The sequence below is a fragment of the Ambystoma mexicanum genome, chromosome 2q (genome assembly GCF_040938575.1).
Source record: "Ambystoma mexicanum isolate Mex_15411 chromosome 2q, UKY_AmexF1_1, whole genome shotgun sequence".
In the NCBI taxonomy this organism is placed as follows: Eukaryota; Metazoa; Chordata; class Amphibia; order Caudata; family Ambystomatidae; genus Ambystoma; species Ambystoma mexicanum.
Window position 1 is genome coordinate 186,255,189 of NC_090924.1, and position 22,893 is coordinate 186,278,081.

Consider the following 22,893-nt stretch of genomic DNA (forward strand, 5'->3'; position numbering starts at 1 on the left):
AAAGCATCAACAGGCAGAGCCATTTCCACTTGATTAAAAGCCTAAAATCTTTTCCATGTAAAAACATAGCCCCCCAACCCCCGAATACCATATTTTCTTTGTTTCCTCTCTCTCTGTCTCTCTCTCTCCCTTCCTCCTTCCCTCCCTCCTTCCTCCCTCCCGCCCGCTCTCTTTCTCCCCCCGCCCCCTCCCTCCCCCTCTCCCTCTCCCTCTCACAACCATTTATTTTAAGTTTTCATGCACTGTAGCATATTCTGACAATGGTATTTCACAATGGGACTCTTTGAAGGTTACAGAAATCAAAAAAGAAATCAACCAACTAAAAGCAGCCAAATCCAGAGTACACTGCTCAGCCCCAATTAAAGATAAAGGCCTAGAAGCAAATAAAGCTGTAGTTCAGAGCGATGTTTGCAAATAGCACCTTAAAGCAGTTTACGCTGGCGTGCACAACAATGGGGAAAGTGATAATACTGAATTTGGTCGAATGGGAACCGTGCCACTTCTAAAAGTACAAGTCAAGAAATTGAAGGGGACGGGGCTGTTCATTCAGTCACTAGGACTCACAAGTAAAAGGCTCCTGAGGCATTAGTGTTGAATTTGGCGCAAAATGTATTGTGTTGTTGTTTAATATGTATGAATAATATTTCTGTTCTCCAAATTGCCTGCCGCTGCCCAGGCGTCAGCCCCTATGAACATACAATTTCAATCTTCATCAATAAAGATGAATTAAAAAATAAAGACTTGCAAATTAACAAAGTTTCTGTCCCGTCATGTGCTAAAAATAGTGAATGCTTTACAAATGTACGTGTCATCCTTCAGAGCAGGGGCCAATTCAATGTTCCCATTATCATTCCAATATTAGTACATGTGTTGCTGAGCTACATAGGAATGGATCTGTTAAGAAATTAAACAAAAAGCCTGGAAAAATGTTGAAACAGGTAGGATTTGGACTAACAATAAACTGACTCACAGTCAGATGTGCTATCCCTTGACCCACTGACCCCCTTATCTTTTGTGTAATCCTTTTGCTCTCAGCAGGGCTGTCCATCCAAAGTTCCCTACTTAAAGGGGCTTTCTTATTAAAAAAAAATCCCAGAGCTGTTTTTTATGGCCCACATGCCTCATATCCCGTTGCTCTCGATAAACTCACATCATCTCCCACCAATGCAAGCTGTAAAAGATGTCAAGGGCATAGCCAAGGAAACTAGACGTGGGTCGAAGGTTGAGCAATCGTTAAATCAGCAGCAAAAATAACATTGAAATCAGCCTCAGAATCTCTTAAAGGATGGGTCAACATTGGTTGCTTTCAGGGCGCAATCGGGCAGCCTCTGGTGCTGGCGCCTTAAGGCAAGCGCAAAGGGAGAGCCAACCAAACCATTGATTAGGACCTCTGAACTTTCTGCCTGTGACATAAGGACATTTGATATGGCAAATCATTGACCAAACACCATTTATATGTTGGATGGTATGAAATTAAGAGGCAAACAGCAATACATCAGCATTCTTTTTCTGCCGTATTGATCCGGTCCTAAAGGGTTTGGTTTAATGGCAATTATATTTAAAGATAAACAGATTCATGCTGCAGGGTGCTTGCAAATTGACACACCCTCCCCATCACGAAGGCTGGGTGATGCAAGCGTGAGAGCATCACGGCAGACCCATAGACACGAGAAACACTCTATTCCTCTGAGTGCATGTGGGCCCATGGCTGGATCAAGGACAAGGCAAGAACAGGAGCTGGCTTAAGCTGTCAGCACCCAGGCTGCCCCATTGCGTGCTGCAAGCAACAGATGTTGGACCATCCCTTAAGAGATTCTGAGGCTGATTTCAATGTTAACTCTGCTGCTGATTTAAGGATTGCTTAACCTTCGACCCAAGTCTAGTTTGCTTGGCTAAGCCCTGAAAATCTTTTACAGCTTGTATTGGTGGGAGATGATGTGAATTTATAAAGAGCAACGGGATATGAGGCTTGTGTGCCACAAAATGCAGGTCTATGATCTTTTATATGAAAGCCACTTTGGAAAATCCTATTGAGAGCAAAAGGATTACACAAAAGGAAAGGGGGTCAGTGGGTGAAGAGATACAATTAACTGACTCACAGTCAGATGTGCTAAGTCCAAATCCTACCCGTTTCGACATTTTGTCCAGGTTTTTCGTTTCATTTCTTAACAGATCCATTCCTATGTACCTCTGTGCTTTTAACAGAGTTTTCATTGTAAGGGAGGGATATACAGTATGCCTTAAACATTCCTGGGCAGGGAAGACTCTCTGTAAAAGCAAGAGTAGCGTACAGCTTCATAAATAATCAGCAGGACCCTCTAGACCTTCCCCAAAAAACATGAAATGATTTCTCTGCATGTATGTGCGTTGAGCAGCGCAAGTCGTTTGCTTAATGCCAGTGGTTAAATGTCACTTTCCCACAGCGCAGAATAAAATCACTTGTACAGGTCCCTTCTGCAAAAGCATTACCGCTGTAGAAAGCAGTGAAAAGGTGAGGCAGTGTGCAGTCACCCCGACCCTTCACGGCCCTGATCGGCCACGATCGGCCAAGGACCTCTCTATGAGAGCTGAGGGTGGAATTTTTCTGGACCTCGGTAACTTAGGGAGACATGGCTAAAGGGTTCCTCAATCAACGGCCCAGCCTTTGCTTTGTGGCCTGTCCGAATATTTCTGTTCTCCAAATTATGTGCCGCTGCTCGGGTGTCATTTGGTGGGATGGAATGACCTCCCAGGAATGATCCTGGCAGATGATTTGCATAGGCACACCCCTTCTCCCTCTCTCTTAGCCCTGCTTTCTGCACAGTAGCAAGTATCTGGGGAAAATATAGTGGTCGAGGTGGGGTAGCAGTAACTAGCAACTCTGAGAAAGTAAATCTGGGGAGCTTGGCGACTTGTGGGGAACAACTGCAGAGCTCAGGTACTTTGTGGCACACGGAGGAGGTCTGTGGGATTTCAGTAAATTAGAGACATGCAACCTGGTCGGGAGTGCTTCAGGTCACCTTTGTTGCATGTTCCAAGCAACTCAACAAAGCATCAACAGGCTGAGATACCAGCCACAGAGCCTCTTTCCACTTGATTAAAAGCCTAAAATCTTTTCCATGTAAAAACATAGCCCCCCCGAATACCATATTTTCTTTGTTTTTTCTCTCTCTCTCTCTCTCTCTCTCTCTCTCTCTCTCTCTCTCTCTCTCTCTCCCTCCCTCCTTAACCTTCCCCCTCCCGCCCGCTCTCTTTCTCCCCCCGCCCCCTCCCTCCCCCTCTCCCTCTCACAACCATTTATTTTAAGTTTTCATGCACTGTAGCACATTCTGACAACGGTATTTCACAATGGGACTCTTTGAAAGTTACAGAAATCAAAAAAGAAACCAACCAACTAAAAGCAGCCAAAGCCAGAGTACACTGCTCAGCCCCAATTAAAGATTAAGGCCTAGAAGCAAGTAAAGCTGTAGTTCAGAACAATGTTTGCAAATAGCACCTTAACGCAGTTTACGCTGGAGTGCACAACAAGGTGGAAACTGATAAAACGGAGTTTGGTAAAATGGGATAAAAAAACAAAAGAAGCTTGCCACTTCTAAAAGTACAAGTCAAGAAATTGAAGGAGAGGGGGCTGTTCATTCAGTCAATAGGACTCACAAGTAAAAGGCTCCTGAGGCATGAGTGTTGAATTTGGCGCAAAATGTATTGTGTTGTCGTGTAATATGTATGAACATACAATTTCAATCTTCATTAAAAAAACATGTATTAAAAAATAAAGACTTGCAAATTAAGAAAGTTTCTGTCCTGTCATGTGCCAAAAATAGTGAATGCTTTACGAATGTGCGTGTCATCCTTTAGAGCAGGGGACAATTTAATGTTCACATTATCATTCCAATATTAGTACATGTGTTGCTGAAGCAAGTGCAAAGGGAGAGTCAATCAAACCATTGATTAGGACATCTAGTCAAAGGTTTGCCATACCAAATGTCCTTATGTCAGAGGGTAGAAAGTCCAAACACCATTTAAATATCGGGTGGTATGAAATGAAGAGGGAAACAACAATGAATAAGCATTCTTTGCTGCTGTATTGATCTGGTCCTAAAGGGTTTGGTTTAATGCCAATTATATTTGAAGATATACAGATTCATGCTCCAGGGTGCTTGCAAAATGACACCCCTCCCCATCACAATGGCTGGGTGATGCAAGCCTGAGAGCATCACAATAGACCCATAGACATGAGAAAAACTCTGTACCACTGAGTGTATGTGGGCCCATGGCTGTATCAAGGACAAGGCAACAACAGGAAGTGGCTTAAGGCATCAGTGCCAGAAGCTGTCCGATTGAGCCCTGTAAGCAATAGATGTTGGACCATCCTTGAAGAGATTCTGAGGCTGATTTCAATGTTAACTTTACTGCTGATTTAAGGATTGCTGAACCTTCGACCCACGTCTAGTTTGCTCGGATAAGGCCTGGAAATCTTTTACAGCTTGTATTGGGGGGAGATGATGTGAGTTTATCAAGAGCAACGGGATATGAGGCATGTGTGCCACAAAAAGCAGGTCTAGGATTTTTTATAAGAAAGCCGCTTTAAGAAGAGAACTTTGGACAACCCTACTGAGAGCAAAAGTATTACACAAAAGGTAAGGGGGTCAGTGGGTCAACGGATAGCACATTTGACTGTGAGTCCGTCTTTTGTAAGTCCAAATACTACCTGGTTCGACATTTTCCAGGCTTTTTGTTTCATTTCTTAACAGATCCATTCCTATGTACCTCTGTGCTTTCAACAGAGTTTTCATTGTAAGGGAGGGACATACAATATGCCTTAAACATTCCTGGGCAGGGAAGACTCTATGTAAAAGAAAGAGTAGCAGACAGTTTAATAAATCATCAGCAGGACCCTCTAGATCTTCCCCAAAAAACATAACATTATTTCTCTGCATGTATGTGTGTTGAACAGCGCAAGTAGTTTGACATTTATCCACTGACATTAACCACTTTCCCACAGCGCAGAACAAAATCACTTGTACTGGCCCCTTCTGCAAAAGCATTACCACTGTAGAAAGCAGTGAAAAGGTGAGGCAGTGTGCAGTCACCCCCGACCCTTTACTCCCCTGATCGGCCACGATCGGCCAAGGACCTCTCTATGAGAGCTGAGGGTGGAATTTTTCTGGACCTCGGTAACTTAGGGAGGCATGGCTAAAGGGATCCTCAATCAACGGCCCAACCTTTGCTTTGTGGCCTGTCCGTATATGTCTGTTCTCCAAATTACCTGCCGCTGCCCAGGTGTCAGCTGGTAAGATGGAATGACCTGCCAGGTAGGATCCTGGCAGATGATTTGCATAGGCAAACCCCCTCTCCCTCTTTATTAGCCCTGCTTACTCCACAGTAGCAAGTATCTGGGGAAAATATAGTGGTCGAGGTGGGGTAGCAGTCACTAGCAACTTTGAGAAAGTAAATCTGGGGTGCTTTGCGACTTGTGGGGAACTACAGAGCTCAGTGCCCAGAACTTTGTGGCACAGGGAGGAGGTCTGTGGGATTTCAGTAACTTGGAGACATGCAACCTGGTTGGGAGTGCTTCAGGTCTCCTTCCTTGCATGTTCCAAGCAACTCAACAAAGCATCAACAGGCAGAGCCATTTCCACTTGATTAAAAGCCTAAAATCTTTTCCATGTAAAAACATAGCCCCCCAACCCCCGAATACCATATTTTCTTTGTTTCCTCTCTCTCTGTCTCTCTCTCTCCCTTCCTCCTTCCCTCCCTCCTTCCTCCCTCCCGCCCGCTCTCTTTCTCCCCCCGCCCCCTCCCTCCCCCTCTCCCTCTCCCTCTCACAACCATTTATTTTAAGTTTTCATGCACTGTAGCATATTCTGACAATGGTATTTCACAATGGGACTCTTTGAAGGTTACAGAAATCAAAAAAGAAATCAACCAACTAAAAGCAGCCAAATCCAGAGTACACTGCTCAGCCCCAATTAAAGATAAAGGCCTAGAAGCAAATAAAGCTGTAGTTCAGAGCGATGTTTGCAAATAGCACCTTAAAGCAGTTTACGCTGGCGTGCACAACAATGGGGAAAGTGATAATACTGAATTTGGTCGAATGGGAACCGTGCCACTTCTAAAAGTACAAGTCAAGAAATTGAAGGGGACGGGGCTGTTCATTCAGTCACTAGGACTCACAAGTAAAAGGCTCCTGAGGCATTAGTGTTGAATTTGGCGCAAAATGTATTGTGTTGTTGTTTAATATGTATGAATAATATTTCTGTTCTCCAAATTGCCTGCCGCTGCCCAGGCGTCAGCCCCTATGAACATACAATTTCAATCTTCATCAATAAAGATGAATTAAAAAATAAAGACTTGCAAATTAACAAAGTTTCTGTCCCGTCATGTGCTAAAAATAGTGAATGCTTTACAAATGTACGTGTCATCCTTCAGAGCAGGGGCCAATTCAATGTTCCCATTATCATTCCAATATTAGTACATGTGTTGCTGAGCTACATAGGAATGGATCTGTTAAGAAATTAAACAAAAAGCCTGGAAAAATGTTGAAACAGGTAGGATTTGGACTAACAATAAACTGACTCACAGTCAGATGTGCTATCCCTTGACCCACTGACCCCCTTATCTTTTGTGTAATCCTTTTGCTCTCAGCAGGGCTGTCCATCCAAAGTTCCCTACTTAAAGGGGCTTTCTTATTAAAAAAAAATCCCAGAGCTGTTTTTTATGGCCCACATGCCTCATATCCCGTTGCTCTCGATAAACTCACATCATCTCCCACCAATGCAAGCTGTAAAAGATGTCAAGGGCATAGCCAAGGAAACTAGACGTGGGTCGAAGGTTGAGCAATCGTTAAATCAGCAGCAAAAATAACATTGAAATCAGCCTCAGAATCTCTTAAAGGATGGGTCAACATTGGTTGCTTTCAGGGCGCAATCGGGCAGCCTCTGGTGCTGGCGCCTTAAGGCAAGCGCAAAGGGAGAGCCAACCAAACCATTGATTAGGACCTCTGAACTTTCTGCCTGTGACATAAGGACATTTGATATGGCAAATCATTGACCAAACACCATTTATATGTTGGATGGTATGAAATTAAGAGGCAAACAGCAATACATCAGCATTCTTTTTCTGCCGTATTGATCCGGTCCTAAAGGGTTTGGTTTAATGGCAATTATATTTAAAGATAAACAGATTCATGCTGCAGGGTGCTTGCAAATTGACACACCCTCCCCATCACGAAGGCTGGGTGATGCAAGCGTGAGAGCATCACGGCAGACCCATAGACACGAGAAACACTCTATTCCTCTGAGTGCATGTGGGCCCATGGCTGGATCAAGGACAAGGCAAGAACAGGAGCTGGCTTAAGCTGTCAGCACCCAGGCTGCCCCATTGCGTGCTGCAAGCAACAGATGTTGGACCATCCCTTAAGAGATTCTGAGGCTGATTTCAATGTTAACTCTGCTGCTGATTTAAGGATTGCTTAACCTTCGACCCAAGTCTAGTTTGCTTGGCTAAGCCCTGAAAATCTTTTACAGCTTGTATTGGTGGGAGATGATGTGAATTTATAAAGAGCAACGGGATATGAGGCTTGTGTGCCACAAAATGCAGGTCTATGATCTTTTATATGAAAGCCACTTTGGAAAATCCTATTGAGAGCAAAAGGATTACACAAAAGGAAAGGGGGTCAGTGGGTGAAGAGATACAATTAACTGACTCACAGTCAGATGTGCTAAGTCCAAATCCTACCCGTTTCGACATTTTGTCCAGGTTTTTCGTTTCATTTCTTAACAGATCCATTCCTATGTACCTCTGTGCTTTTAACAGAGTTTTCATTGTAAGGGAGGGATATACAGTATGCCTTAAACATTCCTGGGCAGGGAAGACTCTCTGTAAAAGCAAGAGTAGCGTACAGCTTCATAAATAATCAGCAGGACCCTCTAGACCTTCCCCAAAAAACATGAAATGATTTCTCTGCATGTATGTGCGTTGAGCAGCGCAAGTCGTTTGCTTAATGCCAGTGGTTAAATGTCACTTTCCCACAGCGCAGAATAAAATCACTTGTACAGGTCCCTTCTGCAAAAGCATTACCGCTGTAGAAAGCAGTGAAAAGGTGAGGCAGTGTGCAGTCACCCCGACCCTTCACGGCCCTGATCGGCCACGATCGGCCAAGGACCTCTCTATGAGAGCTGAGGGTGGAATTTTTCTGGACCTCGGTAACTTAGGGAGACATGGCTAAAGGGTTCCTCAATCAACGGCCCAGCCTTTGCTTTGTGGCCTGTCCGAATATTTCTGTTCTCCAAATTATGTGCCGCTGCTCGGGTGTCATTTGGTGGGATGGAATGACCTCCCAGGAATGATCCTGGCAGATGATTTGCATAGGCACACCCCTTCTCCCTCTCTCTTAGCCCTGCTTTCTGCACAGTAGCAAGTATCTGGGGAAAATATAGTGGTCGAGGTGGGGTAGCAGTAACTAGCAACTCTGAGAAAGTAAATCTGGGGAGCTTGGCGACTTGTGGGGAACAACTGCAGAGCTCAGGTACTTTGTGGCACACGGAGGAGGTCTGTGGGATTTCAGTAAATTAGAGACATGCAACCTGGTCGGGAGTGCTTCAGGTCACCTTTGTTGCATGTTCCAAGCAACTCAACAAAGCATCAACAGGCTGAGATACCAGCCACAGAGCCTCTTTCCACTTGATTAAAAGCCTAAAATCTTTTCCATGTAAAAACATAGCCCCCCCGAATACCATATTTTCTTTGTTTTTTCTCTCTCTCTCTCTCTCTCTCTCTCTCTCTCTCTCTCTCTCTCTCTCTCTCTCCCTCCCTCCTTAACCTTCCCCCTCCCGCCCGCTCTCTTTCTCCCCCCGCCCCCTCCCTCCCCCTCTCCCTCTCACAACCATTTATTTTAAGTTTTCATGCACTGTAGCACATTCTGACAACGGTATTTCACAATGGGACTCTTTGAAAGTTACAGAAATCAAAAAAGAAACCAACCAACTAAAAGCAGCCAAAGCCAGAGTACACTGCTCAGCCCCAATTAAAGATTAAGGCCTAGAAGCAAGTAAAGCTGTAGTTCAGAACAATGTTTGCAAATAGCACCTTAACGCAGTTTACGCTGGAGTGCACAACAAGGTGGAAACTGATAAAACGGAGTTTGGTAAAATGGGATAAAAAAACAAAAGAAGCTTGCCACTTCTAAAAGTACAAGTCAAGAAATTGAAGGAGAGGGGGCTGTTCATTCAGTCAATAGGACTCACAAGTAAAAGGCTCCTGAGGCATGAGTGTTGAATTTGGCGCAAAATGTATTGTGTTGTCGTGTAATATGTATGAACATACAATTTCAATCTTCATTAAAAAAACATGTATTAAAAAATAAAGACTTGCAAATTAAGAAAGTTTCTGTCCTGTCATGTGCCAAAAATAGTGAATGCTTTACGAATGTGCGTGTCATCCTTTAGAGCAGGGGACAATTTAATGTTCACATTATCATTCCAATATTAGTACATGTGTTGCTGAAGCAAGTGCAAAGGGAGAGTCAATCAAACCATTGATTAGGACATCTAGTCAAAGGTTTGCCATACCAAATGTCCTTATGTCAGAGGGTAGAAAGTCCAAACACCATTTAAATATCGGGTGGTATGAAATGAAGAGGGAAACAACAATGAATAAGCATTCTTTGCTGCTGTATTGATCTGGTCCTAAAGGGTTTGGTTTAATGCCAATTATATTTGAAGATATACAGATTCATGCTCCAGGGTGCTTGCAAAATGACACCCCTCCCCATCACAATGGCTGGGTGATGCAAGCCTGAGAGCATCACAATAGACCCATAGACATGAGAAAAACTCTGTACCACTGAGTGTATGTGGGCCCATGGCTGTATCAAGGACAAGGCAACAACAGGAAGTGGCTTAAGGCATCAGTGCCAGAAGCTGTCCGATTGAGCCCTGTAAGCAATAGATGTTGGACCATCCTTGAAGAGATTCTGAGGCTGATTTCAATGTTAACTTTACTGCTGATTTAAGGATTGCTGAACCTTCGACCCACGTCTAGTTTGCTCGGATAAGGCCTGGAAATCTTTTACAGCTTGTATTGGGGGGAGATTATGTGAGTTTATCAAGAGCAACGGGATATGAGGCATGTGTGCCACAAAAAGCAGGTCGAGGATTTTTTATAAGAAAGCCGCTTTAAGAAGAGAACTTTGGACAACCCTACTGAGAGCAAAAGTATTACACAAAAGGTAAGGGGGTCAGTGGGTCAACGGATAGCACATTTGACTGTGAGTCCGTCTTTTGTAAGTCCAAATACTACCTGGTTCGACATTTTCCAGGCTTTTTGTTTCATTTCTTAACAGATCCATTCCTATGTACCTCTGTGCTTTCAACAGAGTTTTCATTGTAAGGGAGGGACATACAATATGCCTTAAACATTCCTGGGCAGGGAAGACTCTATGTAAAAGAAAGAGTAGCAGACAGTTTAATAAATCATCAGCAGGACCCTCTAGATCTTCCCCAAAAAACATAACATTATTTCTCTGCATGTATGTGTGTTGAACAGCGCAAGTAGTTTGACATTTATCCACTGACATTAACCACTTTCCCACAGCGCAGAACAAAATCACTTGTACTGGCCCCTTCTGCAAAAGCATTACCACTGTAGAAAGCAGTGAAAAGGTGAGGCAGTGTGCAGTCACCCCCGACCCTTTACTCCCCTGATCGGCCACGATCGGCCAAGGACCTCTCTATGAGAGCTGAGGGTGGAATTTTTCTGGACCTCGGTAACTTAGGGAGGCATGGCTAAAGGGATCCTCAATCAACGGCCCAACCTTTGCTTTGTGGCCTGTCCGTATATGTCTGTTCTCCAAATTACCTGCCGCTGCCCAGGTGTCAGCTGGTAAGATGGAATGACCTGCCAGGTAGGATCCTGGCAGATGATTTGCATAGGCAAACCCCCTCTCCCTCTTTATTAGCCCTGCTTACTCCACAGTAGCAAGTATCTGGGGAAAATATAGTGGTCGAGGTGGGGTAGCAGTCACTAGCAACTTTGAGAAAGTAAATCTGGGGTGCTTTGCGACTTGTGGGGAACTACAGAGCTCAGTGCCCAGAACTTTGTGGCACAGGGAGGAGGTCTGTGGGATTTCAGTAACTTGGAGACATGCAACCTGGTTGGGAGTGCTTCAGGTCTCCTTCCTTGCATGTTCCAAGCAACTCAACAAAGCATCAACAGGCAGAGCCATTTCCACTTGATTAAAAGCCTAAAATCTTTTCCATGTAAAAACATAGCCCCCCAACCCCCGAATACCATATTTTCTTTGTTTCCTCTCTCTCTGTCTCTCTCTCTCCCTTCCTCCTTCCCTCCCTCCTTCCTCCCTCCCGCCCGCTCTCTTTCTCCCCCCGCCCCCTCCCTCCCCCTCTCCCTCTCCCTCTCACAACCATTTATTTTAAGTTTTCATGCACTGTAGCATATTCTGACAATGGTATTTCACAATGGGACTCTTTGAAGGTTACAGAAATCAAAAAAGAAATCAACCAACTAAAAGCAGCCAAATCCAGAGTACACTGCTCAGCCCCAATTAAAGATAAAGGCCTAGAAGCAAATAAAGCTGTAGTTCAGAGCGATGTTTGCAAATAGCACCTTAAAGCAGTTTACGCTGGCGTGCACAACAATGGGGAAAGTGATAATACTGAATTTGGTCGAATGGGAACCGTGCCACTTCTAAAAGTACAAGTCAAGAAATTGAAGGGGACGGGGCTGTTCATTCAGTCACTAGGACTCACAAGTAAAAGGCTCCTGAGGCATTAGTGTTGAATTTGGCGCAAAATGTATTGTGTTGTTGTTTAATATGTATGAATAATATTTCTGTTCTCCAAATTGCCTGCCGCTGCCCAGGCGTCAGCCCCTATGAACATACAATTTCAATCTTCATCAATAAAGATGAATTAAAAAATAAAGACTTGCAAATTAACAAAGTTTCTGTCCCGTCATGTGCTAAAAATAGTGAATGCTTTACAAATGTACGTGTCATCCTTCAGAGCAGGGGCCAATTCAATGTTCCCATTATCATTCCAATATTAGTACATGTGTTGCTGAGCTACATAGGAATGGATCTGTTAAGAAATTAAACAAAAAGCCTGGAAAAATGTTGAAACAGGTAGGATTTGGACTAACAATAAACTGACTCACAGTCAGATGTGCTATCCCTTGACCCACTGACCCCCTTATCTTTTGTGTAATCCTTTTGCTCTCAGCAGGGCTGTCCATCCAAAGTTCCCTACTTAAAGGGGCTTTCTTATTAAAAAAAAATCCCAGAGCTGTTTTTTATGGCCCACATGCCTCATATCCCGTTGCTCTCGATAAACTCACATCATCTCCCACCAATGCAAGCTGTAAAAGATGTCAAGGGCATAGCCAAGGAAACTAGACGTGGGTCGAAGGTTGAGCAATCGTTAAATCAGCAGCAAAAATAACATTGAAATCAGCCTCAGAATCTCTTAAAGGATGGGTCAACATTGGTTGCTTTCAGGGCGCAATCGGGCAGCCTCTGGTGCTGGCGCCTTAAGGCAAGCGCAAAGGGAGAGCCAACCAAACCATTGATTAGGACCTCTGAACTTTCTGCCTGTGACATAAGGACATTTGATATGGCAAATCATTGACCAAACACCATTTATATGTTGGATGGTATGAAATTAAGAGGCAAACAGCAATACATCAGCATTCTTTTTCTGCCGTATTGATCCGGTCCTAAAGGGTTTGGTTTAATGGCAATTATATTTAAAGATAAACAGATTCATGCTGCAGGGTGCTTGCAAATTGACACACCCTCCCCATCACGAAGGCTGGGTGATGCAAGCGTGAGAGCATCACGGCAGACCCATAGACACGAGAAACACTCTATTCCTCTGAGTGCATGTGGGCCCATGGCTGGATCAAGGACAAGGCAAGAACAGGAGCTGGCTTAAGCTGTCAGCACCCAGGCTGCCCCATTGCGTGCTGCAAGCAACAGATGTTGGACCATCCCTTAAGAGATTCTGAGGCTGATTTCAATGTTAACTCTGCTGCTGATTTAAGGATTGCTTAACCTTCGACCCAAGTCTAGTTTGCTTGGCTAAGCCCTGAAAATCTTTTACAGCTTGTATTGGTGGGAGATGATGTGAATTTATAAAGAGCAACGGGATATGAGGCTTGTGTGCCACAAAATGCAGGTCTATGATCTTTTATATGAAAGCCACTTTGGAAAATCCTATTGAGAGCAAAAGGATTACACAAAAGGAAAGGGGGTCAGTGGGTGAAGAGATACAATTAACTGACTCACAGTCAGATGTGCTAAGTCCAAATCCTACCCGTTTCGACATTTTGTCCAGGTTTTTCGTTTCATTTCTTAACAGATCCATTCCTATGTACCTCTGTGCTTTTAACAGAGTTTTCATTGTAAGGGAGGGATATACAGTATGCCTTAAACATTCCTGGGCAGGGAAGACTCTCTGTAAAAGCAAGAGTAGCGTACAGCTTCATAAATAATCAGCAGGACCCTCTAGACCTTCCCCAAAAAACATGAAATGATTTCTCTGCATGTATGTGCGTTGAGCAGCGCAAGTCGTTTGCTTAATGCCAGTGGTTAAATGTCACTTTCCCACAGCGCAGAATAAAATCACTTGTACAGGTCCCTTCTGCAAAAGCATTACCGCTGTAGAAAGCAGTGAAAAGGTGAGGCAGTGTGCAGTCACCCCGACCCTTCACGGCCCTGATCGGCCACGATCGGCCAAGGACCTCTCTATGAGAGCTGAGGGTGGAATTTTTCTGGACCTCGGTAACTTAGGGAGACATGGCTAAAGGGTTCCTCAATCAACGGCCCAGCCTTTGCTTTGTGGCCTGTCCGAATATTTCTGTTCTCCAAATTATGTGCCGCTGCTCGGGTGTCATTTGGTGGGATGGAATGACCTCCCAGGAATGATCCTGGCAGATGATTTGCATAGGCACACCCCTTCTCCCTCTCTCTTAGCCCTGCTTTCTGCACAGTAGCAAGTATCTGGGGAAAATATAGTGGTCGAGGTGGGGTAGCAGTAACTAGCAACTCTGAGAAAGTAAATCTGGGGAGCTTGGCGACTTGTGGGGAACAACTGCAGAGCTCAGGTACTTTGTGGCACACGGAGGAGGTCTGTGGGATTTCAGTAAATTAGAGACATGCAACCTGGTCGGGAGTGCTTCAGGTCACCTTTGTTGCATGTTCCAAGCAACTCAACAAAGCATCAACAGGCTGAGATACCAGCCACAGAGCCTCTTTCCACTTGATTAAAAGCCTAAAATCTTTTCCATGTAAAAACATAGCCCCCCCGAATACCATATTTTCTTTGTTTTTTCTCTCTCTCTCTCTCTCTCTCTCTCTCTCTCTCTCTCTCTCTCCCTCCCTCCTTAACCTTCCCCCTCCCGCCCGCTCTCTTTCTCCCCCCGCCCCCTCCCTCCCCCTCTCCCTCTCACAACCATTTATTTTAAGTTTTCATGCACTGTAGCACATTCTGACAACGGTATTTCACAATGGGACTCTTTGAAAGTTACAGAAATCAAAAAAGAAACCAACCAACTAAAAGCAGCCAAAGCCAGAGTACACTGCTCAGCCCCAATTAAAGATTAAGGCCTAGAAGCAAGTAAAGCTGTAGTTCAGAACAATGTTTGCAAATAGCACCTTAACGCAGTTTACGCTGGAGTGCACAACAAGGTGGAAACTGATAAAACGGAGTTTGGTAAAATGGGATAAAAAAACAAAAGAAGCTTGCCACTTCTAAAAGTACAAGTCAAGAAATTGAAGGAGAGGGGGCTGTTCATTCAGTCAATAGGACTCACAAGTAAAAGGCTCCTGAGGCATGAGTGTTGAATTTGGCGCAAAATGTATTGTGTTGTCGTGTAATATGTATGAACATACAATTTCAATCTTCATTAAAAAAACATGTATTAAAAAATAAAGACTTGCAAATTAAGAAAGTTTCTGTCCTGTCATGTGCCAAAAATAGTGAATGCTTTACGAATGTGCGTGTCATCCTTTAGAGCAGGGGACAATTTAATGTTCACATTATCATTCCAATATTAGTACATGTGTTGCTGAAGCAAGTGCAAAGGGAGAGTCAATCAAACCATTGATTAGGACATCTAGTCAAAGGTTTGCCATACCAAATGTCCTTATGTCAGAGGGTAGAAAGTCCAAACACCATTTAAATATCGGGTGGTATGAAATGAAGAGGGAAACAACAATGAATAAGCATTCTTTGCTGCTGTATTGATCTGGTCCTAAAGGGTTTGGTTTAATGCCAATTATATTTGAAGATATACAGATTCATGCTCCAGGGTGCTTGCAAAATGACACCCCTCCCCATCACAATGGCTGGGTGATGCAAGCCTGAGAGCATCACAATAGACCCATAGACATGAGAAAAACTCTGTACCACTGAGTGTATGTGGGCCCATGGCTGTATCAAGGACAAGGCAACAACAGGAAGTGGCTTAAGGCATCAGTGCCAGAAGCTGTCCGATTGAGCCCTGTAAGCAATAGATGTTGGACCATCCTTGAAGAGATTCTGAGGCTGATTTCAATGTTAACTTTACTGCTGATTTAAGGATTGCTGAACCTTCGACCCACGTCTAGTTTGCTCGGATAAGGCCTGGAAATCTTTTACAGCTTGTATTGGGGGGAGATGATGTGAGTTTATCAAGAGCAACGGGATATGAGGCATGTGTGCCACAAAAAGCAGGTCTAGGATTTTTTATAAGAAAGCCGCTTTAAGAAGAGAACTTTGGACAACCCTACTGAGAGCAAAAGTATTACACAAAAGGTAAGGGGGTCAGTGGGTCAACGGATAGCACATTTGACTGTGAGTCCGTCTTTTGTAAGTCCAAATACTACCTGGTTCGACATTTTCCAGGCTTTTTGTTTCATTTCTTAACAGATCCATTCCTATGTACCTCTGTGCTTTCAACAGAGTTTTCATTGTAAGGGAGGGACATACAATATGCCTTAAACATTCCTGGGCAGGGAAGACTCTATGTAAAAGAAAGAGTAGCAGACAGTTTAATAAATCATCAGCAGGACCCTCTAGATCTTCCCCAAAAAACATAACATTATTTCTCTGCATGTATGTGCGTTGAGCAGCGCAAGTCGTTTGCTTAATGCCAGTGGTTAAATGTCACTTTCCCACAGCGCAGAATAAAATCACTTGTACAGGTCCCTTCTGCAAAAGCATTACCGCTGTAGAAAGCAGTGAAAAGGTGAGGCAGTGTGCAGTCACCCCGACCCTTCACGGCCCTGATCGGCCACGATCGGCCAAGGACCTCTCTATGAGAGCTGAGGGTGGAATTTTTCTGGACCTCGGTAACTTAGGGATACATGGCTAAAGGGTTCCTCAATCAACGGCCCAGCCTTTGCTTTGTGGCCTGTCCGAATATTTCTGTTCTCCAAATTATGTGCCGCTGCTCGGGTGTCATTTGGTGGGATGGAATGACCTCCCAGGAATGATCCTGGCAGATGATTTGCATAGGCACACCCCTTCTCCCTCTCTCTTAGCCCTGCTTTCTGCACAGTAGCAAGTATCTGGGGAAAATATAGTGGTCGAGGTGGGGTAGCAGTAACTAGCAACTCTGAGAAAGTAAATCTGGGGAGCTTGGCGACTTGTGGGGAACAACTGCAGAGCTCAGGTACTTTGTGGCACACGGAGGAGGTCTGTGGGATTTCAGTAAATTAGAGACATGCAACCTGGTCGGGAGTGCTTCAGGTCACCTTTGTTGCATGTTCCAAGCAACTCAACAAAGCATCAACAGGCTGAGATACCAGCCACAGAGCCTCTTTCCACTTGATTAAAAGCCTAAAATCTTTTCCATGTAAAAACATAGCCCCCCCGAATACCATATTTTCTTTGTTTTTTCTCTCTCTCTCTCTCTCTCTCTCTCTCTCTCTCTCTCTCTCTCCCTCCCTCCTTAACCTTCCCCCTCCCGCCCGCTCTCTTTCTCCCCCCGCCCCCTCCCTCCCCCTCTCCCTCTCACAACCATTTATTTTAAGTTTTCATGCACTGTAGCACATTCTGACAACGGTATTTCACAATGGGACTCTTTGAAAGTTACAGAAATCAAAAAAGAAACCAACCAACTAAAAGCAGCCAAAGCCAGAGTACACTGCTCAGCCCCAATTAAAGATTAAGGCCTAGAAGCAAGTAAAGCTGTAGTTCAGAACAATGTTTGCAAATAGCACCTTAACGCAGTTTACGCTGGAGTGCACAACAAGGTGGAAACTGATAAAACGGAGTTTGGTAAAATGGGATAAAAAAACAAAAGAAGCTTGCCACTTCTAAAAGTACAAGTCAAGAAATTGAAGGAGAGGGGGCTGTTCATTCAGTCAATAGGACTCACAAGTAAAAGGCTCCTGAGGCATGAGTGTTGAATTTGGCGCAAAATGTATTGTGTTGTCGTGTAATATGTATGAACATACAATTTCAATCTTCATTAAAAAAACATGTATTAAAAAATAAAGACTTGCAAATTAAGAAAGTTTCTGTCCTGTCATGTGCCAAAAATAGTGAATGCTTTACGAATGTGCGTGTCATCCTTTAGAGCAGGGGACAATTTAATGTTCACATTATCATTCCAATATTAGTACATGTGTTGCTGAAGCAAGTGCAAAGGGAGAGTCAATCAAACCATTGATTAGGACATCTAGTCAAAGGTTTGCCATACCAAATGTCCTTATGTCAGAGGGTAGAAAGTCCAAACACCATTTAAATATCGGGTGGTATGAAATGAAGAGGGAAACAACAATGAATAAGCATTCTTTGCTGCTGTATTGATCTGGTCCTAAAGGGTTTGGTTTAATGCCAATTATATTTGAAGATATACAGATTCATGCTCCAGGGTGCTTGCAAAATGACACCCCTCCCCATCACAATGGCTGGGTGATGCAAGCCTGAGAGCATCACAATAGACCCATAGACATGAGAAAAACTCTGTACCACTGAGTGTATGTGGGCCCATGGCTGTATCAAGGACAAGGCAACAACAGGAAGTGGCTTAAGGCATCAGTGCCAGAAGCTGTCCGATTGAGCCCTGTAAGCAATAGATGTTGGACCATCCTTGAAGAGATTCTGAGGCTGATTTCAATGTTAACTTTACTGCTGATTTAAGGATTGCTGAACCTTCGACCCACGTCTAGTTTGCTCGGATAAGGCCTGGAAATCTTTTACAGCTTGTATTGGGGGGAGATGATGTGAGTTTATCAAGAGCAACGGGATATGAGGCATGTGTGCCACAAAAAGCAGGTCTAGGATTTTTTATAAGAAAGCCGCTTTAAGAAGAGAACTTTGGACAACCCTACTGAGAGCAAAAGTATTACACAAAAGGTAAGGGGGTCAGTGGGTCAACGGATAGCACATTTGACTGTGAGTCCGTCTTTTGTAAGTCCAAATACTACCTGGTTCGACATTTTCCAGGCTTTTTGTTTCATTTCTTAACAGATCCATTCCTATGTACCTCTGTGCTTTCAACAGAGTTTTCATTGTAAGGGAGGGACATACAATATGCCTTAAACATTCCTGGGCAGGGAAGACTCTATGTAAAAGAAAGAGTAGCAGACAGTTTAATAAATCATCAGCAGGACCCTCTAGATCTTCCCCAAAAAACATAACATTATTTCTCTGCATGTATGTGTGTTGAACAGCGCAAGTAGTTTGACATTTATCCACTGACATTAACCACTTTCCCACAGCGCAGAACAAAATCACTTGTACTGGCCCCTTCTGCAAAAGCATTACCACTGTAGAAAGCAGTGAAAAGGTGAGGCAGTGTGCAGTCACCCCCGACCCTTTACTCCCCTGATCGGCCACGATCGGCCAAGGACCTCTCTATGAGAGCTGAGGGTGGAATTTTTCTGGACCTCGGTAACTTAGGGAGGCATGGCTAAAGGGATCCTCAATCAACGGCCCAACCTTTGCTTTGTGGCCTGTCCGTATATGTCTGTTCTCCAAATTACCTGCCGCTGCCCAGGTGTCAGCTGGTAAGATGGAATGACCTGCCAGGTAGGATCCTGGCAGATGATTTGCATAGGCAAACCCCCTCTCCCTCTTTATTAGCCCTGCTTACTCCACAGTAGCAAGTATCTGGGGAAAATATAGTGGTCGAGGTGGGGTAGCAGTCACTAGCAACTTTGAGAAAGTAAATCTGGGGTGCTTTGCGACTTGTGGGGAACTACAGAGCTCAGTGCCCAGAACTTTGTGGCACAGGGAGGAGGTCTGTGGGATTTCAGTAACTTGGAGACATGCAACCTGGTTGGGAGTGCTTCAGGTCTCCTTCCTTGCATGTTCCAAGCAACTCAACAAAGCATCAACAGGCAGAGCCATTTCCACTTGATTAAAAGCCTAAAATCTTTTCCATGTAAAAACATAGCCCCCCAACCCCCGAATACCATATTTTCTTTGTTTCCTCTCTCTCTGTCTCTCTCTCTCCCTTCCTCCTTCCCTCCCTCCTTCCTCCCTCCCGCCCGCTCTCTTTCTCCCCCCGCCCCCTCCCTCCCCCTCTCCCTCTCCCTCTCACAACCATTTATTTTAAGTTTTCATGCACTGTAGCATATTCTGACAATGGTATTTCACAATGGGACTCTTTGAAGGTTACAGAAATCAAAAAAGAAATCAACCAACTAAAAGCAGCCAAATCCAGAGTACACTGCTCAGCCCCAATTAAAGATAAAGGCCTAGAAGCAAATAAAGCTGTAGTTCAGAGCGATGTTTGCAAATAGCACCTTAAAGCAGTTTACGCTGGCGTGCACAACAATGGGGAAAGTGATAATACTGAATTTGGTCGAATGGGAACCGTGCCACTTCTAAAAGTACAAGTCAAGAAATTGAAGGGGACGGGGCTGTTCATTCAGTCACTAGGACTCACAAGTAAAAGGCTCCTGAGGCATTAGTGTTGAATTTGGCGCAAAATGTATTGTGTTGTTGTTTAATATGTATGAATAATATTTCTGTTCTCCAAATTGCCTGCCGCTGCCCAGGCGTCAGCCCCTATGAACATACAATTTCAATCTTCATCAATAAAGATGAATTAAAAAATAAAGACTTGCAAATTAACAAAGTTTCTGTCCCGTCATGTGCTAAAAATAGTGAATGCTTTACAAATGTACGTGTCATCCTTCAGAGCAGGGGCCAATTCAATGTTCCCATTATCATTCCAATATTAGTACATGTGTTGCTGAGCTACATAGGAATGGATCTGTTAAGAAATTAAACAAAAAGCCTGGAAAAATGTTGAAACAGGTAGGATTTGGACTAACAATAAACTGACTCACAGTCAGATGTGCTATCCCTTGACCCACTGACCCCCTTATCTTTTGTGTAATCCTTTTGCTCTCAGCAGGGCTGTCCATCCAAAGTTCCCTACTTAAAGGGGCTTTCTTATTAAAAAAAAATCCCAGAGCTGTTTTTTATGGCCCACATGCCTCATATCCCGTTGCTCTCGATAAACTCACATCATCTCCCACCAATGCAAGCTGTAAAAGATGTCAAGGGCATAGCCAAGGAAACTAGACGTGGGTCGAAGGTTGAGCAATCGTTAAATCAGCAGCAAAAATAACATTGAAATCAGCCTCAGAATCTCTTAAAGGATGGGTCAACATTGGTTGCTTTCAGGGCGCAATCGGGCAGCCTCTGGTGCTGGCGCCTTAAGGCAAGCGCAAAGGGAGAGCCAACCAAACCATTGATTAGGACCTCTGAACTTTCTGCCTGTGACATAAGGACATTTGATATGGCAAATCATTGACCAAACACCATTTATATGTTGGATGGTATGAAATTAAGAGGCAAACAGCAATACATCAGCATTCTTTTTCTGCCGTATTGATCCGGTCCTAAAGGGTTTGGTTTAATGGCAATTATATTTAAAGATAAACAGATTCATGCTGCAGGGTGCTTGCAAATTGACACACCCTCCCCATCACGAAGGCTGGGTGATGCAAGCGTGAGAGCATCACGGCAGACCCATAGACACGAGAAACACTCTATTCCTCTGAGTGCATGTGGGCCCATGGCTGGATCAAGGACAAGGCAAGAACAGGAGCTGGCTTAAGCTGTCAGCACCCAGGCTGCCCCATTGCGTGCTGCAAGCAACAGATGTTGGACCATCCCTTAAGAGATTCTGAGGCTGATTTCAATGTTAACTCTGCTGCTGATTTAAGGATTGCTTAACCTTCGACCCAAGTCTAGTTTGCTTGGCTAAGCCCTGAAAATCTTTTACAGCTTGTATTGGTGGGAGATGATGTGAATTTATAAAGAGCAACGGGATATGAGGCTTGTGTGCCACAAAATGCAGGTCTATGATCTTTTATATGAAAGCCACTTTGGAAAATCCTATTGAGAGCAAAAGGATTACACAAAAGGAAAGGGGGTCAGTGGGTGAAGAGATACAATTAACTGACTCACAGTCAGATGTGCTAAGTCCAAATCCTACCCGTTTCGACATTTTGTCCAGGTTTTTCGTTTCATTTCTTAACAGATCCATTCCTATGTACCTCTGTGCTTTTAACAGAGTTTTCATTGTAAGGGAGGGATATACAGTATGCCTTAAACATTCCTGGGCAGGGAAGACTCTCTGTAAAAGCAAGAGTAGCGTACAGCTTCATAAATAATCAGCAGGACCCTCTAGACCTTCCCCAAAAAACATGAAATGATTTCTCTGCATGTATGTGCGTTGAGCAGCGCAAGTCGTTTGCTTAATGCCAGTGGTTAAATGTCACTTTCCCACAGCGCAGAATAAAATCACTTGTACAGGTCCCTTCTGCAAAAGCATTACCGCTGTAGAAAGCAGTGAAAAGGTGAGGCAGTGTGCAGTCACCCCGACCCTTCACGGCCCTGATCGGCCACGATCGGCCAAGGACCTCTCTATGAGAGCTGAGGGTGGAATTTTTCTGGACCTCGGTAACTTAGGGAGACATGGCTAAAGGGTTCCTCAATCAACGGCCCAGCCTTTGCTTTGTGGCCTGTCCGAATATTTCTGTTCTCCAAATTATGTGCCGCTGCTCGGGTGTCATTTGGTGGGATGGAATGACCTCCCAGGAATGATCCTGGCAGATGATTTGCATAGGCACACCCCTTCTCCCTCTCTCTTAGCCCTGCTTTCTGCACAGTAGCAAGTATCTGGGGAAAATATAGTGGTCGAGGTGGGGTAGCAGTAACTAGCAACTCTGAGAAAGTAAATCTGGGGAGCTTGGCGACTTGTGGGGAACAACTGCAGAGCTCAGGTACTTTGTGGCACACGGAGGAGGTCTGTGGGATTTCAGTAAATTAGAGACATGCAACCTGGTCGGGAGTGCTTCAGGTCACCTTTGTTGCATGTTCCAAGCAACTCAACAAAGCATCAACAGGCTGAGATACCAGCCACAGAGCCTCTTTCCACTTGATTAAAAGCCTAAAATCTTTTCCATGTAAAAACATAGCCCCCCCGAATACCATATTTTCTTTGTTTTTTCTCTCTCTCTCTCTCTCTCTCTCTCTCTCTCTCTCTCTCCCTCCTTAACCTTCCCCCCTCCCGCCCGCTCTCTTTCTCCCCCCGCCCCCTCCCTCCCCCTCTCCCTCTCACAACCATTTATTTTAAGTTTTCATGCACTGTAGCACATTCTGACAACGGTATTTCACAATGGGACTCTTTGAAAGTTACAGAAATCAAAAAAGAAACCAACCAACTAAAAGCAGCCAAAGCCAGAGTACACTGCTCAGCCCCAATTAAAGATTAAGGCCTAGAAGCAAGTAAAGCTGTAGTTCAGAACAATGTTTGCAAATAGCACCTTAAAGCAGTTTACGCTGGAGTGCACAACAAGGTGGAAACTGATAAAACGGAGTTTGGTAAAATGGGATAAAAAAACAAAAGAAGCTTGCCACTTCTAAAAGTACAAGTCAAGAAATTGAA

General features: G+C 44.2%; 4 non-coding genes across 4 annotated transcripts; all 4 read right to left on the reverse strand.

The window, feature by feature from the left end:
- Positions 1-3,792: 3,792 nt before the first annotated feature.
- LOC138570746 (U6 spliceosomal RNA) lies at positions 3,793-3,897 on the reverse strand. The gene has a single exon (XR_011303779.1). It is a non-coding gene; the product is annotated as a U6 spliceosomal RNA (small nuclear RNA).
- A 5,486-nt stretch (positions 3,898-9,383) lies between these two features.
- On the reverse strand, positions 9,384-9,488 carry LOC138570747 (U6 spliceosomal RNA). Its single transcript, XR_011303780.1, has one exon. It is a non-coding gene; the product is annotated as a U6 spliceosomal RNA (small nuclear RNA).
- Positions 9,489-14,964: 5,476 nt separating this feature from the next.
- LOC138570748 (U6 spliceosomal RNA) lies at positions 14,965-15,069 on the reverse strand. The gene has a single exon (XR_011303781.1). It is a non-coding gene; the product is annotated as a U6 spliceosomal RNA (small nuclear RNA).
- Positions 15,070-17,514: 2,445 nt separating this feature from the next.
- On the reverse strand, positions 17,515-17,619 carry LOC138570749 (U6 spliceosomal RNA). The gene has a single exon (XR_011303782.1). It is a non-coding gene; the product is annotated as a U6 spliceosomal RNA (small nuclear RNA).
- Between the last annotated feature and the right edge of the window lie 5,274 nt (positions 17,620-22,893).